The sequence below is a fragment of the Eretmochelys imbricata genome, chromosome 11 (genome assembly GCF_965152235.1).
Source record: "Eretmochelys imbricata isolate rEreImb1 chromosome 11, rEreImb1.hap1, whole genome shotgun sequence".
NCBI lineage: Eukaryota > Metazoa > Chordata > Testudines > Cheloniidae > Eretmochelys > Eretmochelys imbricata.
In genome coordinates, this window is record NC_135582.1 from 10,304,456 (window position 1) to 10,320,748 (window position 16,293).

A 16,293-nucleotide genomic window follows, 5' to 3' on the forward strand; every position below is an offset into this window, starting at 1 on the left:
AATATTTTGGGATGTTGACAGAGAATAGTACCACTTATCACATTTTAACCTGACTTGGACTTGCCAGTGTAGATGGAACAAAAGGCATATTACATAATTTTACATCATTGTAACATGGCTTGATCCTGACTACAGAGGTAGGATCAAACTATGTTATAAGGAGAGCTGGTTGAAAAAAATTGGATTTCAAAATCTTTTCATAACCCGAGGGGGGGAAGGGGGAATCGTGATCAATTATTTTGTTTTTTGACCTGCCCCAGTTATAACACAATCACAATATGGTAAAATGGGCTGTGTGGACAGAACTTCAGAGACAAAGTATAGACTGCATAAATTTACCTAGATATCTTAATTCAGGACTCTCAAAGAGGCAGTGTGACATCTTCAGAGCAATGAGTTTTTATGTGATTGTTCTGATTCTGCTGAAATCTGTTTAGTGCCTATTCTCATGACTGTCTCTTCCTAAATGCTTCTACATTTGTTCCAGTTATTATAAATGTTCACTCTTTTCCTTGAAGGTTATCTGAGTGTTCACACTGAAACACTCAATTTCAGTTTTAGTTAAATTTGCTGCTTTAAATCTCTTGCCTTTTCTATAATCTTTTACAAGCTTCAGAGTAACTTCAAAATGTGGGAGTGTAGTTGTGACTGGTGCATAGAATGAACTCCACTGAGAATGCTACACTCAGGGCTGACTGCAAGAAACAGGACAGACAATCCTCTGAAACTGGTGGTTTATTCTATAGTTAGATTAACCAAACCAGTAGCAAAAGAGCTTCTTTAGCACCACACTGGTTAATAAGAAGCCAAACTCAGTCCCCTTTAGGCATTCCAGCCCTTGGTTCCCATCCAGACTAATTGATCTGATATAGTGAGAGGTTGAAAACCCAATTCACCATATAAGAGGTTCTGCCAGTCCCAAAGGATCAGACATTTACCCTCTGGTCAATATGTATCTCAGATCTTACCCAAATACCATGCTGTCAGCCAATCCTTAGTTAAACTAAAGATATATTAATAAAAGAAAGAATAGAGTTATGAATGGTTAATCATATACATGCAAATGATTGCAAAGTCCTTAGATTAGGTTTGTAGCAGTGATGGAATAGACTGCTTTTCCAGGGTATTCTAAGTAACTACTCAGAGTTCCCCATCTTACGGCTTGAACCTTTCCCTGTTTAAAGTTCAGCAGACTAGAGATGCAGGATCAGGCCCGAGGTTTCTCTTTTATAGCTGAAGCAGATTGTCAAGAGTTTTGAGCACAGCATATGACTGCAGATTCTTTCTTGTGGAGCACACACTGACCCACAACTTTTGAAGTTAACATACTATTTCCTATGCATACAGAGGTAATCTAGGTTATTAACATAAGGCAAGAGCTGGTCATTCATTATAACAGGGATAGATAAACTGAAGACAATGTAGATAATATCAGTTTTCTGCAGTGTCTCACATCTTTGATCTTAAGGTTAACTGAACACAGTTGCATACATAATGTAAGGCAATTAAGACATGAAAAAGATTTAGAATCTAAAAGCTAATTTGGTTACATTGGTAAACTTCTAACAGGATATAGGTACACAGAGAAATGTATTTAGCATCTACCCTTGATTTCTATTACTACGAATGAATGGATTAGTGATTACTGGTCTAGTATATAGTTGATATTCAAATACAAGTGAATTGTCCTGAGTACAATTGCAATGCCTCTTGTTACGTTGTTATGGGTCATACACAGGTTAGCTGATTTGCGAGTGTCATGGCAAGGTATGTGCTTATACTGAATAAAGCACACTCAGTCTTGTGATGGTGTACTGCATGAAAGGTTGATTGTAATGGATATTTCACCTCTTGTTATGTACATGTATAAAAGTCCTGTAGTCACCCAACAAGATATAGGTAGCTGGAATAACTGTACTTCTTGATAGGTTTCAGAGTAGCAGACATGTTAGTCTGTATTCGCAAAAAGAAAAGGAGTACTAGTAGCACCTTAGAGACTAACCAGTTTATTTGAGCATAAGCTTTCGTGAGCTACAGCTTACTTCATCGGATGCATTCAGTGGAAAATACAGTGAGGAGATTTATATACACACAGAACATGAAAAAATGGGTGTTATCATACACACTGTAAGGAGAGTGATCACTTAAGATGAGCTATTACCAGCAGGAGAGCGGGGGGGGAGGGGAGAAAACCTTCTGTAGTGACAGGTTTCAGAGTAACAGCCGTGTTAGTCTGTATTCGCAAAAAGAAAAGGAGTACTTGTGGCACCTTAGAGACTAACCAATTTATCTGAGCATAAGCTTTCGTGAGCTACAGCTCACTTCATCGGATGCATACTGTGGAAAATACAGAAGATGTTTTTATACACACAGACCACGAAAAAATGGGTGTTTATCACTACAAAAGATTTTCTCTCCCCCCACCCCACTCTCCTGCTGGTAGTAGCTTATCTAAAGTGATCACTCTCCTTACAATGTGTATGATAATCAAGGTGGGCCATTTCCAGCACAAATCCAGGTTTCTCACCCCTCCCCCCCCTGCCCCCGTTGGTAATAGCTTATCTAAAGTGATCACTCTCCTTACAATGTGTATGATAATTAGCTATTACCAGCAGGAGAGTGGGGTGGGGGGAGAGAAAACCTTTTGTAGTGATAAACACCCATTTTTTCATGGTCTGTGTGTATAAAAACATCTTCTGTATTTTCCACAGTATGCATCCAATGAAGTGAGCTGTAGCTCACGAAAGCTTATGCTCAAATAAATTGGTTAGTCTTTAAGGTGCCACAAGTACTCCTTTACTTTTGTAGTGATAATCAAGGTGGGCCATTTCCAGCAGTTAACAGGAACATCTGAGGAACAGTGGGGGACGGGGGGGTGGGGAATAAACATGGGGAAATAGTTTTACTTTGTGTAATGACTCATCCATTCCCAGTCTCTATTCAAGCCTAAGTTAATTGTATCCAGTTTGCAAATTAATTCCAATTCAGCCGTCTCTCGTTGGAATCTCTTTTTGAAGTCTTTGTGTTGTAATATTGCGACCTTTAGGTCTGTAATCGAGTGACCAGAGAGATTGAAGTGTTCTCCGACTGGTTTATGAATGTTATAATTCTTGACATCTGATTTGTGTCCATTTATTCTTTTACGTAGAGACTGTCCAGTTTGACCAATGTACATGGCGGAGGGGCATTGCTGGCACACGATGGCATATATCACATTGGTAGATGTGCAGGTGAATGAGCCTCTGATAGTGTGGCTGATGTGATTAGGCCCTGTGATGGTGTCCCCTGAATAGATATGTGGACACTCTCTGGTCACTTGATTACAGTCCTAAAGGTTGCAATATTACAACAAAAAGACTTCAAAAACAGACTCCAACGAGAGACTGCTGAATTGGAATTAATTTGCAAACTGAATACAATTAACTTAGGCTTGAATAGAGACTGGGAATGGATGGGTCATTACATAAAGTAAAACTATTTCCCCATGTTTATTTCCCACCCCCCACTGTTCCTTAGACGTTCCTGTTAACTGCTAGAAATGGCCCACCTTGATTTTCACTACAAAAGGTTTTCTCTCTCCCCTCCCTCCCCCCGCTCTCCAGCTGGTAATAGCTCATCTTAAGTGATCACTCTCCTTACAGTGTGTATGATAACAGCCATTTTTTCATGTTCTGTGTGTATATAAATCTCCTCACTGTATTTTCCACTGAATGCATCCGATGAAGTGAGCTGTAGCTCATGAGAGCTTATGCTCAAATAAATTGGTTAGTCTCTAAGGTGCCACGAGTACTCCTTTTCTTTGTACTTCTTGATGTATATTGTTTTTTATTTTAAAAAGTCTTTACATTTTTATGCTAATTATCTAATAATTCTGACAGTGCATATATGCACAGTTGTAACCTTCTTTAAGAATTCAGTTTAATCATTTCATAATGCTAATTTTATAATATTCTGTGGACCTTTTGGGGGTTTTATATACCACTTGAAAATAAATTGTTTTGTTCTCTTTATTGCATTCCCTACTGCTCCTTTATTGCACTTATGGTTGTTGCTGACTGATAATAGCAGTGAAAATGTAAGAGGTAACATACAAAATGGTCTATTCTCTCCTCTCAGATAGAGGGAGTTTCTGCACACAACTCCACATCTAGAGATAATAGACCTCAAAATATGAGAGTAATGCATGATTTTTTCACGTCCACAATGTTTGAAAAGCTCTTGCTGGGTTTGAGATATGGTAAATTAGGCTCTCCAAGTATTTGTCCATGTTTATCCCAGTCTAGGAGGGATGTACCCCTCAGAAATCTTTGAAATACAAGTGACTGTTGGGCCCTGTATGACTTCGCGCTCTCTCCCCCCCAACCCTGGGCAGAAGGGGCAGAGCAGTTGCAACCATCCCCTTAGTGTATTATCCAAATCTATCCTTATCTAGATAGTTAAGATTAATTTCCTAGAAATGGTCCCTTAAAAAAAATCTTTAAATTCTTTTTTTTTAAACTTATTTTTTCTCAGCACTTTGTGCCACAGCTGCTTAAAATGTCAAAGTCGAAGCCATTGACCTTCAGACCCTGCCCATCTTTTGGCAGTCATGGTCCTCTAGACAAGTTATATTAGTTGTTTATTTTTTCTCGGCCAGAGCCACGTGTCTGTCCAGTTACTCTGTCTGCTTGTCGTTCTCAAGAAGGAGAAAATCTTGAGACATCTGGCTAAAATTACATCTTTGGGAGGGAGTGTATGAGGGACACTTTGGACCCAGAAGAACAGGAATTGAGCTCCATTATGAAACTTCCCACACTGAAGTTCTAGTCTGTCAGCTTTTCTATCAGCTGGGATGAGACTCCTAAGGCTGGTACCAGTAAGAAATCTGACCTGGCACTGACAGGCCTAAAACCAGCTCAGCACTGGCTGCTCTGGCACCAGAGATGAGTACCACTTTTTCTACACCCACACAAGATAGGTCAGAGCACCCGACCAAGCACAGTTCCCAGCACCAGTCCTCCTCCCCTAAGAAAGGAAAAGTTCAGAGGCCTAAGAAGAGCTATTTGCCTTCACTCTCCTCTTGAGAACTGAACACCGATCCTTCTCATACTACAGGGGCAAGTGACGCTGGTTCAACTTCCAGCTCAGTGCTGAAGGGTCCAAAGGTTTTCCTAGTCCCTGTGTCCAGTACTGATTCCTCAACACCAAAAATCACGATACCAACACCAGAGTTGGCACCAGCAGTTGAGGCACTAACAGTTCCAGCTGATTTATTGTTGATGGACGTTCCCTCTTCTGTTACCATCCTCAGTACTGATGGTTCTTCATCCAGTACCAGCTCTGACATCTAAGCTCCCAGTATCAACATTACCTCAGAGATCAGGACCCCGCTGCTAAAGGAGAACTATTCCTTCTCCTGGTCACATCATGTTTCCCCTCACCCCCTTGCACTTCCCCCCCGAAAAATCCATCTGGGAATCTTCACCTTCTTGCTCACTGAGTTCAGGAGGTAGTTCTGATCTGAAGGGATGAACTACTCATTTCAGAGCCCTGGGTTACCCATTGCATGGATGTCAGCATCCCAACCACCTTAACCAATCTGGTCAACTTTATCCGTATAGCTTTCCACTATGGCCATACTGGACTTAATGGGTCCCACCCTCCGGGGTTAGGTTTTCTTCCTGATCATCATCCAAATGTGGACAGTCTCGTTCTTTTGCCATGTGACCCAGGATGCTTAGGGTAGTCTTCACTGAAAATGCCAACATCAGGGCAGGCTGCAAAAAGGAGAGTAGAGTCTCCCAAAACTGGTGGCTAACACTGAAGTTAGACTCACCAGCCAGTCACAAACTGTGCTCTTGATCCCTCACACTGGTTATCAAGAAGCTGAAAAAAGAAATCACACAGCCCCCTTTATTGCATTCCAGTTCTCTGCCTCCCAATGAGCACATAGATCCAGTAAGGTGAGGAGTTATTTAAAAAAACTGCTCACTATACAAAATGCTCTTCTGAACCCCAAAGCCACATTACCAGGTCAATGCTGGTTTGGATCTTATGCAAAATACCATGCTGCCAGCCAATATTTAGTATCTAAAACTAAAGGTTTACTATAAAAGAAAAGAACAAGAAGAAGAGAGTTGTTAAATGGTAAAGCAATCAGATACATACATAAGACTTAAAAGTCCATATATCAGGCTCTTAGCAGTATTTACTCCTTGGATAATTCTGCGCACCTGCAAAAAAGTGCTCCTACTTACCCCCACAAAATCTCCCACAGAAACTCTTAAGGGTGGGGATGAAGAACTCCTGATGGATGAGAAACAGGCAGACTCCAGTACCAGGTCCAGATGATTTTGGTGCTTTGTTCAAGCTGCTGTCTTGAATTTTTGACACCTTTGAGATTGAGACCTTGGTGATAGAGGGGAAAAAAGGCCCATATAATTATTTGTTGTCCTCTGGTCCACGTAGGATAGCAATGCCTATACAGGAAGGGATTATGGAGCCAGCTAAAGATGTCTGGAAGATCACTGCTGTTCTTATCCTGGTAGCTCTTTACTGAGTACTGCAGTTAAAGCTAACTGATCTCCTCCACATGTCAGTTCAACCTCTGATAGCATTTTTCTAGGGTGTTCAGACCCAATATTGCTGAACAAAGGTCAGATTCTTCACCCAGACTTGAAATCATAGCACTTGACACCCTGTACTTGTTGGCTGCTTAGACTGCCCTCTGAGAAAACCTTACTCCTGTACTTCCTGAGATCGTTAACTACATCCTGGATCTAAAGCTCTTTGGACACTCCATTCAGTTCACTTTTCGTCCGTGTGGATCCCTCTCTAGGTGCACATGTGCCCCGTGCATGTGAGATTAGAATCTTTGAATAGTAGTGTCAATTGGGTGGTGCCATTGCCCTGTATATGTTATCACCCCTCTTCACCCTCCCAACCATGGGGGGAAAAGGGAAGAGTGGCTACAACCATCACTGAGTTTTTCAGCTAATTCTGAATTTCAGCTTAAGGAAGACTCTCTAAAAGCAGAGGGTGGAGGGTGGCTCGTGGGATTCACATGGACAAAGTAATAAAACAGCTTTTTATATTATTGATAGGACTGTGGTATCTTGCCAGGAGGGCAGAGTTGTAGGTCAAGGGATTTGCTTCTTCATCTCAGAGAGGTCCCAGTGTAGTGCTGGGCAATCACGGTTTATCCCAAAGGCCACATGAGGTTCTTTAGAGTTCTATCTAGTTGCTTGGCTTGCACAATGTTTATATGAAGCTACTGGGCAGATTAAGATATTTTGGTACTCTCGTTCCAATAAAACAGTATTCAGGTGTAGCTTGCTTTTTCACAGAAATCAGATTTTACAGATTAATTACTTTCCTAGTGTCTGGTGGATGCCAGCATATGGCTGAAAGCAAATTGTCTACAACTCAGTTGAAAGGGAAGCACTTCTTTGGTTTATTTTTGTTTTTTTTAAGGGGAAGCATTTGAAGGAGTGATGGGGAGGCAGTGTCAGAAACATTTATTGAGGGTATATTTCCAGCTTATGCCTTAAAGAGTTTTGCAGACTCAGTGGCCTCTTGGACATTGCTGCCACTAGCCCTTAAGTGCCTTTTTCTGTCTATACATAGCTGGGATATTGTACTAATTCCTCCTGTGTAAAGACTTTAAAGTAGTCATCCAGCTGTTGTTACTTCCAGGATTACACTTATCCCTGAGGTCCATACAGAAACTTCTAGCTAGTGGAGAACACAGCTCCCAATTCCGGAGTAGTGATTGCTGGTGTGAAAACCTGTACATCAAGCCTACATTGGCTTCTAAGTTCATTCAAAGTTCATACAAAGAGATCTGGATAAACTGAGCCCATTCAAACAAAATGTGTTTTAATATAGCCAAATGCAAGATCATACATCTAGGAAACAGAAATACGGGTCATACCTACGGCATGGGGGGAATGTATCCTGGAAAGCAGTGACACTAAAAAATATTTAGGGATCATAGTGAGCTCTGAGTGTGAGGCTACTGAAAAAAGGGCTAAAGCCATCCGTAGATCTATAAACAGGAGTAGTGGGTAGGAGTAGGGAGGTGACTTTACCTCTTTATATTCATTAGTAACACCACGATTAGAATATTGCATGCAGTTCTGATGTCTATTTTAAAAAGGATGTTGAAAAATTGAAGAAGATGAAGAAAAGAACCACCAAAATTATTAGAGGACTGGGGGAAATGCCTTACAGTGAGAGTCTTAAAGAGCTTAATCTGATTGGCTTATCAACAAGAAGATTGAGAGGTGACCTGACTACAGAGTACAAGTACTTCCATGGAGAAAAATGTTGGGCACTAAGGGTTCTTTAATCTAATGGAGAAAGGCATAACAAGAACCAATAGGTTGAAAGCTGAAACAAATTCAAATTAGAAAAAAGACAAATTTTTGACAGAAAGGGTGATTAACAAGTAACTACCAAGGGGAGTGGCAGATTCGCCTTCTCTTGATGTCTCCAAATCAAGACATGGATGCCCTTTGGGAAGATATGCTTTATTCCATGCGTAGTCAATAGGCAGACCGCCAAAGGCTTTTGACCAGACCATAAAACTCGGGGGGAGGGGGGGGGAAGCGGCAGCGTATGGGTAATAAGTGCAGGGGGTTGGGGGAGCAAGCACAGGTAGATGAGTGACTGGCCGCATGCTCGCGGGCTTGGGGAAGCTGGGGCTCCTGGGTAAGGTGGAGGAGCCTGGCACCAACACTCACCCTGCTACTGCCACCTTCTCCAGCCACACTTGCCTGTGGCTGAGGAGCAGCATGAGCAAAGGGGCCTGACTGCCTGCTCTGCAGGGGCCACAGCGCACTCCAATGGTCAGAAGGCACAATTGCAGCTCAGTCCTATCTGCGGTTTAGCCCAACTGTGGCAACCATGCTTTGTGCACCCATGGTCAAAGGAGGTCACAGCAGAGGCACCATTTAGGGAGGGTGTGGGGACACCTGCCCCCTGGGTTACCTGTCACCCTCAGGCGGCTGGGGCTGACATCAGGTGCGCCCCTCCGCCCCGCTTGCCCTCCCTCCCTAAATGGAGCCCTGACAGGTGCGCAGGGCTGAGATGAAACTCATGGGGGACAGGTGCTCCTTCGCCTTCCCTAAATGGTACCCCTGCTCCCCCAAGAACTCTATCAGGCGTGCGGGGCTGACAGCGGGAGCCCAGTTGCCCAGATTTTGACAGCCAAGTAGCCTGTGGAACCACAGTTGAAGTCTCTCTCTTCCTCCTCCCCCCCAATCAAAATCTGAAATGGTGCCCCTGGGTCACAAACCCCACAAATAAAATGCCCACAATTCCACCTAAACTGCTGAGGGGTTCATATTTCCTGTGTCTCTTGGGGAAACGTCCTCTGATTGCCTTCATTTTCCCTTGGTAGTCAATAGGCAGACCCTCTGGTGGACTGCCTATTGAATACTCTGGGACTAAAGGATTGGCTGCATATTTCCTTGCTGCAGTCAGGACTGCTGCAGGAAACAGGCAGTGCTCTCTACCCCTGCCCCTCAGGAGGTGCCATTCTTACAGGAGACAGGAAGCAGAAAAAAGTGTTCTGTGGCCTGCAGCAGCTCTGCTCTTCCCTTCCCTCTACTCCTGTGACAAGAAGAGGGCTCTTGTGCCTTTCCCTCCCTGCACTCCCCCCTCCCTGGCCTGTATGTGTGGGGTGAAGAGTCCTAGGAACTGCAGAAGAAGCAAAGGTGAGCCAAGGTAGTCCCATCTCCCGCACTTTTGACATTTAATGGCATTGTGTTTAAACTTGGCAGCAAAAAAGGAAAGTTGACACCAAAACCCGTTCATTTAAAGAAGAGTGGATTGACACTTACTGTTTTATTTTGCCACAGCATCCAAAGGGTTGACCAGTAGGTTTAATTTGTACAGACACTGTGGCTGTTGTTAAAAGTGGAACTATCAAATGGCACTACAAAACAAACCACATGGATTTTGATCACAGATATCCCCGAGGCTCCTTTTTAAGATCAGACAAGATCACTTTGTTAAAGGATGTATATTTTCAGAGCACAAATATTATTTCAAAGGCCACTTGTTCTCAGGAAAAGGCGACTGAAACTTCATTGAGATGTGTGTGGACAATGGCAAAACACAGGAAACCTTTCCCAGATGCGGACATTATTAAGCAATGTATGGTTACTACAGCTGAAACCCTTTTTGCAGAGAAGAAAGACGTTGTTGACGCATTCAGACAACTGCCAATCTCAGACACAACAGCTATTAGGCGCGCTGAGATGATGGCACAAGACTTTTTCAAGCAGTTGTGTGAGAAACTGAAAATAGGAAAATGTTCCATGGCAGTGGACGAATCCTGTGATATCAGGGACAAAGCTCTGCTCCTGCTGTATGTCCGTTTTTTTGATGGAGAGACATTTGTGGAGGATTTGTTGTCCGTTATACCACATAACAATCTCTCGTCAGGTGAGGATTTGTTTAAACTGTTTTGTCTAATGAAGGTTTTGATGTGACTCAGATTGTATCAATTACAAGAGATTGCACTCCTGCAATGATCAGTACTCACTGAGGGCTTGTGAAATGTCTGGAAGATCTGAACTCCAATCCTTTGCTTTCCTATCACTGTGTAATCCGCCAAACCGCACTTTGTGCAAAGCTTAGCAGTGAGAATGCTAATGTAATGTCAGTGGTGATTAAACTTGTCCACTTCCTTCGGTTCAAGTCATCACTGCAACACAGGCAGTTCAAAAGCTTGCTTTCAGAAGTATCTGGTGATTACGATGATCTGTTGATTCATGATGACATCTGCTGGTTGAGGAGAGGGCAAGTACTTAGAAGGCTGTGTGAAATTTGAGTTCATGTAGAAGAATACCTGCATAACATTGCAGGGAAAAAGGCAGAAAAGCTACATGCATTTTTGAGGGATACTACAAGCATGAGGATATTGGCCTTCCTTGTTTATTTGACAGGCCACTTAAATGATTATGATTTTGCCCCTATGGCTACAAATTAAAATGTAGTGGATCTCCACAGCAGTGTCGCTTCATTTCAAAACAAACTTAGTCTCTTCAGAAGTGATTTGGAAACTGGGGAGATGCTGCATTTTCTGACACTGCTAAGCTGCCAGGATACTGCAAGTGTGAATCAGATGGCATCATCTCTGGACAGGCTTCTTCAGAACTTCCAACAGAGGTTCTAAGAATTTGAAAGTGTTAGGGACATCATCTTGTTTGTAAGGAACCCATTCATGGTATAAGCAAATGGCACTTGGTGTGATCAAGCAGGCATTGCTTTGGGACAAGCACTATGGAGGAAGGCCCCTGTGTAAGTGGTGTGCAAGGTTATTGGGTGTGTTGGGGAGTAGGGCTTCAGAAAAAACAAACACATATTGAGAGTGATTCATGGTCAGAACAGAAAAATGAAACTGAGGAATTAAATGAAATATTAACACCTTAATGCTCAAGAGCTGTTGTACAGTGACTCCTTTTGCAAATGGTTACAAAAAATTCAGAAATGAAAGGTTCTTCCCATACTATAACCTTTTCCTAATCCTTCCCGTGTAGTAGTAGAGAGAAGAAAAAAGTTAAGATATGATCCTTGTTCAGTGACATGTTCAGCAAAGAAGTTTTATAAATCACTGGTATCTTTCGTGGCACCTCCAAGATGATCATATTTTCCTAATTTAGCACTTTCAGTCTCTGAGTTGGAGCTGCAAACTTCTTACCATTGATAACTTAGAACAGAAGACACCTGTTGGAAAAATACTAAGTCTGTGATGGGTAGGATTGTTCCCTAGGTGTTGCATAGATTCCACCCCTGTCTTTTAGAAATTCTTCCAGAGCTTTAAAGATTACTGGTCTCTTGTGTATTAAGTCTGTATGAATTGTGGTCAAATCCTGTCTCATGTTTTTGTTTTATGATGGCCACTGAGGAAGAGGCACTGTCTCTGTTTTAGCAGTCACAAGAGAGAATCTTCAGGCAGTTTGGGGTATTTTGCGGGGAGGTGGAGTGGGAGGGCTTTAATACCCCATAATACCCCGTGGATGAAACACAAAGTGGGGACCAAAATGCTTGGAAAAACTTGCTAAACAGTGGGAGCTAATTTCTGCCCTTGAACACATACACATGGCCAGGAATTGCCTTGTTATATATGAGGGCAGGAATTAGTCCTAAATAAAAGCTTTCACTCAAATTGCATGATCAACAGTTGTTGTGACCTCCCATGCAACTATCGTCTTCTCCTCACTTCCTTATATTCCACACCATGGTGCGTTAGAAAGTTAATTAGTAAACAGTAGGGACCTGGTTTTCTTCTCTCACCTATTTTACATCAGCATTATTCCGGATTTATATTTGTGTAGCTGAAAGAAGATTTGGGCCCAGTAGTACATCATGTCATTTGCTGAATTTAAATGCATATAGTAACTCCTCACTTAAAGTCGTCTCGGTTAATGTTGTTGCTGATCAAATAGGGAACATGCTCGTTTAAAGTTGTGCAATGCTCCCTTATAACGTTGTTTGGCAGCTACCTGCTTTGTCTACTGCTTGTAGGAAGAGCAGCCGGTTGCAACTAGCTGGTGGGGGCTTGGAACCAGGGTGGACTGGCAGCCCCCACATCAGCTCCCCACTCCCCTAACTGCCCTGTGCGGCAGCCGCCCAGCAGGCTATCAATTGCCGGCAATTCAGCTGTCCCTCCCCTCACTGCTATGTGTTGCGCCTGCCCTCTGCCTTGGAGCTGCTCCCCGGAGCCTCTTGCTTCCTGTGCGGGGAGGAAAAGAGGGGAGCTAATGTCAGAGTGTCCCCCTCCCCCCTGCTTCTGCATTCCACTTACCCCATCTTCCATAGAGCAAGGTGGGACACATGACAGGGCTCAGGACGGAGGGAGCTTCCTGGCAGCAGCTGCCTTCTCAGGTTGCTAATCTGCTTAACAAGGCAGTATACTCGGAGTGGGTTCAGCGTACTTAAAGGGGCAATGTACATCTCTCTCTCACAGTGTGTGTCTCTGCTCTCTGGCTGCCATGCTGTCTCCCCTCCCTCCATTCGTGCTGCCTTGTAGAGTGTGAGGCTACATTAATAACAATGAGTTAACCCTTGAGGGCTCAGCCAATTGCTAGTTCATCATTTAGCAGTAAGGCATTCCCTGGGAAAAATCCCACCCTCTGACTTCACCACCTCAACCAAGCCTCACAATCGTCATTGCTGTGTATCAGTATTAAATTGTTAGTTTAAAACTTATACTGTGTGTGTGTTTGGAACCTAATACCTCCCCCACCCCCATTTACATGAATTCTTATGGGGGAAATGGATTCGCTTAACATCGTTTCGCTTAAAGTCGCGTTTTTCAGGAACATAACTACAACGTTAGGCGAGGAGTTACTGTATTATATTTCAGAGTTTAGAGGTCTGCGTTCCCCACCCAAAGCCTTGATAGATATTTAACAATGGGGGAGAGGTTTTCAGTATGTTCATATGCAGAAGTACAAGGAAGTCAGTTTTTTTTATTATTCATCTAGCCAAATCAAACATTTGATTGTGTATGTTACAGGGACCTTTAAATACCATGCCTTAGAGAAATGTTATAAGGTGTTCAACTTTGTGTAAGTTTTATTTGTAGTTTGTGTGTGATTATTGTATACAGAAAATTACTAGTAACCTGTTTCAGGATATGTGCCCCAGATAGCATTTTATATAATAAAAGCTTTAAATTTAAGAGCAGCTACTAACTTCAAAGCCAAAATATATGAAGGCTTTAGAGTAAAAGAACAGATACTAAACAATAACATACTGTAACTGCAGTTTGGGAAGTCTTTGTTGGACTATTATCTTCATTAACTAAGGTGGAAAAGAAAAGGAGTTAAGAGAACTAAGATGTGAAATGTAAAAAAAAAAAAAAATATAGGGACCAATGAGACTATTGTCTAAAATATTAAAATGTTTGTCTTATTAGCAATGAGACTGTTGTCTAAAATAAGCTACTTGTCTGACATTCTTTTACTGATTTTCTTTGGTGGGACAGTTTCAATGTGCTGCATTATTCTTTAACCAAGGGGAATTTTTGGGTGTACAGGCATATTAAGAAGAAACAAAAGGTCAAAGAAATCATCAGCACAATGTGAAACACTTAAAAGCAATGCATTATAATTTGTAGTTTAGGAACTCCAGGTTTAGACTTCAAATTTGGAAGAGTTGAGGAGTTATCAAATACTTCATTTTCTTTATTAGGTTAAATGGCTGATTTTCAGTTAAATTTCCTGGCATGAGATTAAGATTAAATTTAAGGAAAGACACTAAACCTTGGATTATTAAAGAGAGACTCTTCTGATAGAAGTGAGAGTGACTACAGACCTCACTGTTTTCAGAGTAAAACGTAGAACAAGGGCTGTTCAAAATTTTTGTGTCAATTATTTTTCAGTGGAAAATTTTATTATTATTATTATTTTATTATTATTTTTGCAAAAGTCTGCTATGAAAACTTTCAATTTTTCATCCCAAAAGTGAACATCTGAAAATGGAAGTATTTTGATTTGCAAATGTTGCCTCACGGAAGTTTTAATCTAGTTGCTAATTCTTCTCTATGAGTCTGGCTTCCTGACTAGACTTCATTTTCCATGATGTACCCTTTCCCTCTCCAAGAGAGGAGTCGGTGGTGTATCTTGGGAGATGTAATCCAACCCTAGAACCCAGTGTGTACATGAGAATGGGAGCATGAGGCATCCTACCTGCAGCTCTGATGAGGCACTGAAGCAGCATTTCCAAATCAAAGTAAAATGGTTTTTTGCAGCTCAGTTTTTTTCGGTATTTGAATTTCCACCAAAATATTGATATTTTCCATGGAAAAATCAGACACAGTTTTCAGCAGATGAAAACTCACGTTTTGATCAGCTGTACGTGGAACTCATTTCTTCAGTTTAGCTTTCCCACAGCCACAATAGAAGCCACAAATGAAGAAAAGTAGAAGACTGGTAGTAAAAGAGGGAGAACAAAAACAAACAAGGCTGCTTCAGGGGAAGGAAGGCATTAGACTGCATGTGCCACGACAATATAAATGTTTAATAACAATGCATACCTTTTATATTGTAATGGTGGCGTTTTCTATTAGATATTCAGGAACTACAGGCATAAATATGGTGTAAATACTTAGCTAGCTAGAAAGAAAACTTGACATTCTTTTCAAGTAATGTCCCTGTGGGTGTTCCACTTGTAGGTGCGGCAGTGCCCCCTGTGCCTGGGATCAGAAATCTTCATAAGCAGTGCTCGTCGGACTGCACGTGTGCACCTCCCCACTCTCGTGCTGTGCGCAGGATGTATATATAGCGCTGTGTGGTCCAACCGTCCACAGTTCCTTCTCTACTGCCTTTGATTTGGGACGGAATCCACAGCAGAGCCCACTTCTCCAATTCCCTTACTAGGTAGTGCTCTAGCTATTAGTGTAATGTATTTAGTGTCCTCTTCTCATTCTTTCTTTCTTCTATCTTTAAAAATTTTGTTGTTGTTGTTTTAACTTTACCTTCACAGTTATTTCATAGCTTAGGTTTCCGTTTCCTTGATTCCCGCCCTTCCCGACCAGGAAGCTTTTTCCTTCATCCTTATGCCCAGTTCCCTCCGATTTAAGAGATGCATTTCTTGTGGGGCTGCCTTCCTGGTAACAGATGGCCACCCGCAGTGCATTCGCTGTCTGGGAGAGGGACACGTTCCACAAAAGTGTTCCCACTGCCTTGGCCTGAAACCCAGAGTCAGAAAGACCGGGACATTAGATTAAAACGTCTCCTCATGGAGAAATCGCTGCAACTGGCATTGGACCCGGGCCTGGTTTCTTCCGCAGAGAGGTCTTCACATTCTGCCAGGTCATCTGCTGATCCTCACTCCCCACGTCCCCCGAAGAGAAAGTTTTCTCTTTCTCACTCAGATGAAAAGAAACGGGCTCCCTCCTCACACTTTGAGGCACAGCCCACAAGAACACCATTCCCAGCGAGGTCTGTTGCTTCAACATCATCTGATAAGGGGACACAGCTCCTGGGCCTGTTAGAATACCCTTGATACCGACGCAAAGAAACGATCTAAAGATCCTAACTGAGTGGACTTACAGCCCTCGGCACAGTTTCCCAACTCTGGGCAGTGAGATAGGCCAACTTCAGGAGCTATAGCAATGACAAAAATGCTGGCACTGGTGCTTTTCCAACACCAATAAAACAGTCAGCACCGGGCAAGAATCTGGCACCATCTTCAGATGGTTCAGGAGAATACACTCTTCGTCACCGAGTCATACACTGGCACAGATGATGCTCTCTTCCCCCCGCCATCCCTCCAAGACTTTAGATATCCTAAAGA

The 16,293-nt window shown here is 42.4% G+C and overlaps 1 protein-coding gene across 1 annotated transcript in view; it reads left to right on the forward strand.

Moving 5' to 3' along the window:
- Window positions 1-16,293, forward strand: part of SLC49A4 (solute carrier family 49 member 4) — a 146,553-nt gene that overhangs the window by 24,435 nt on the left and 105,825 nt on the right. The window lies entirely within an intron of this gene.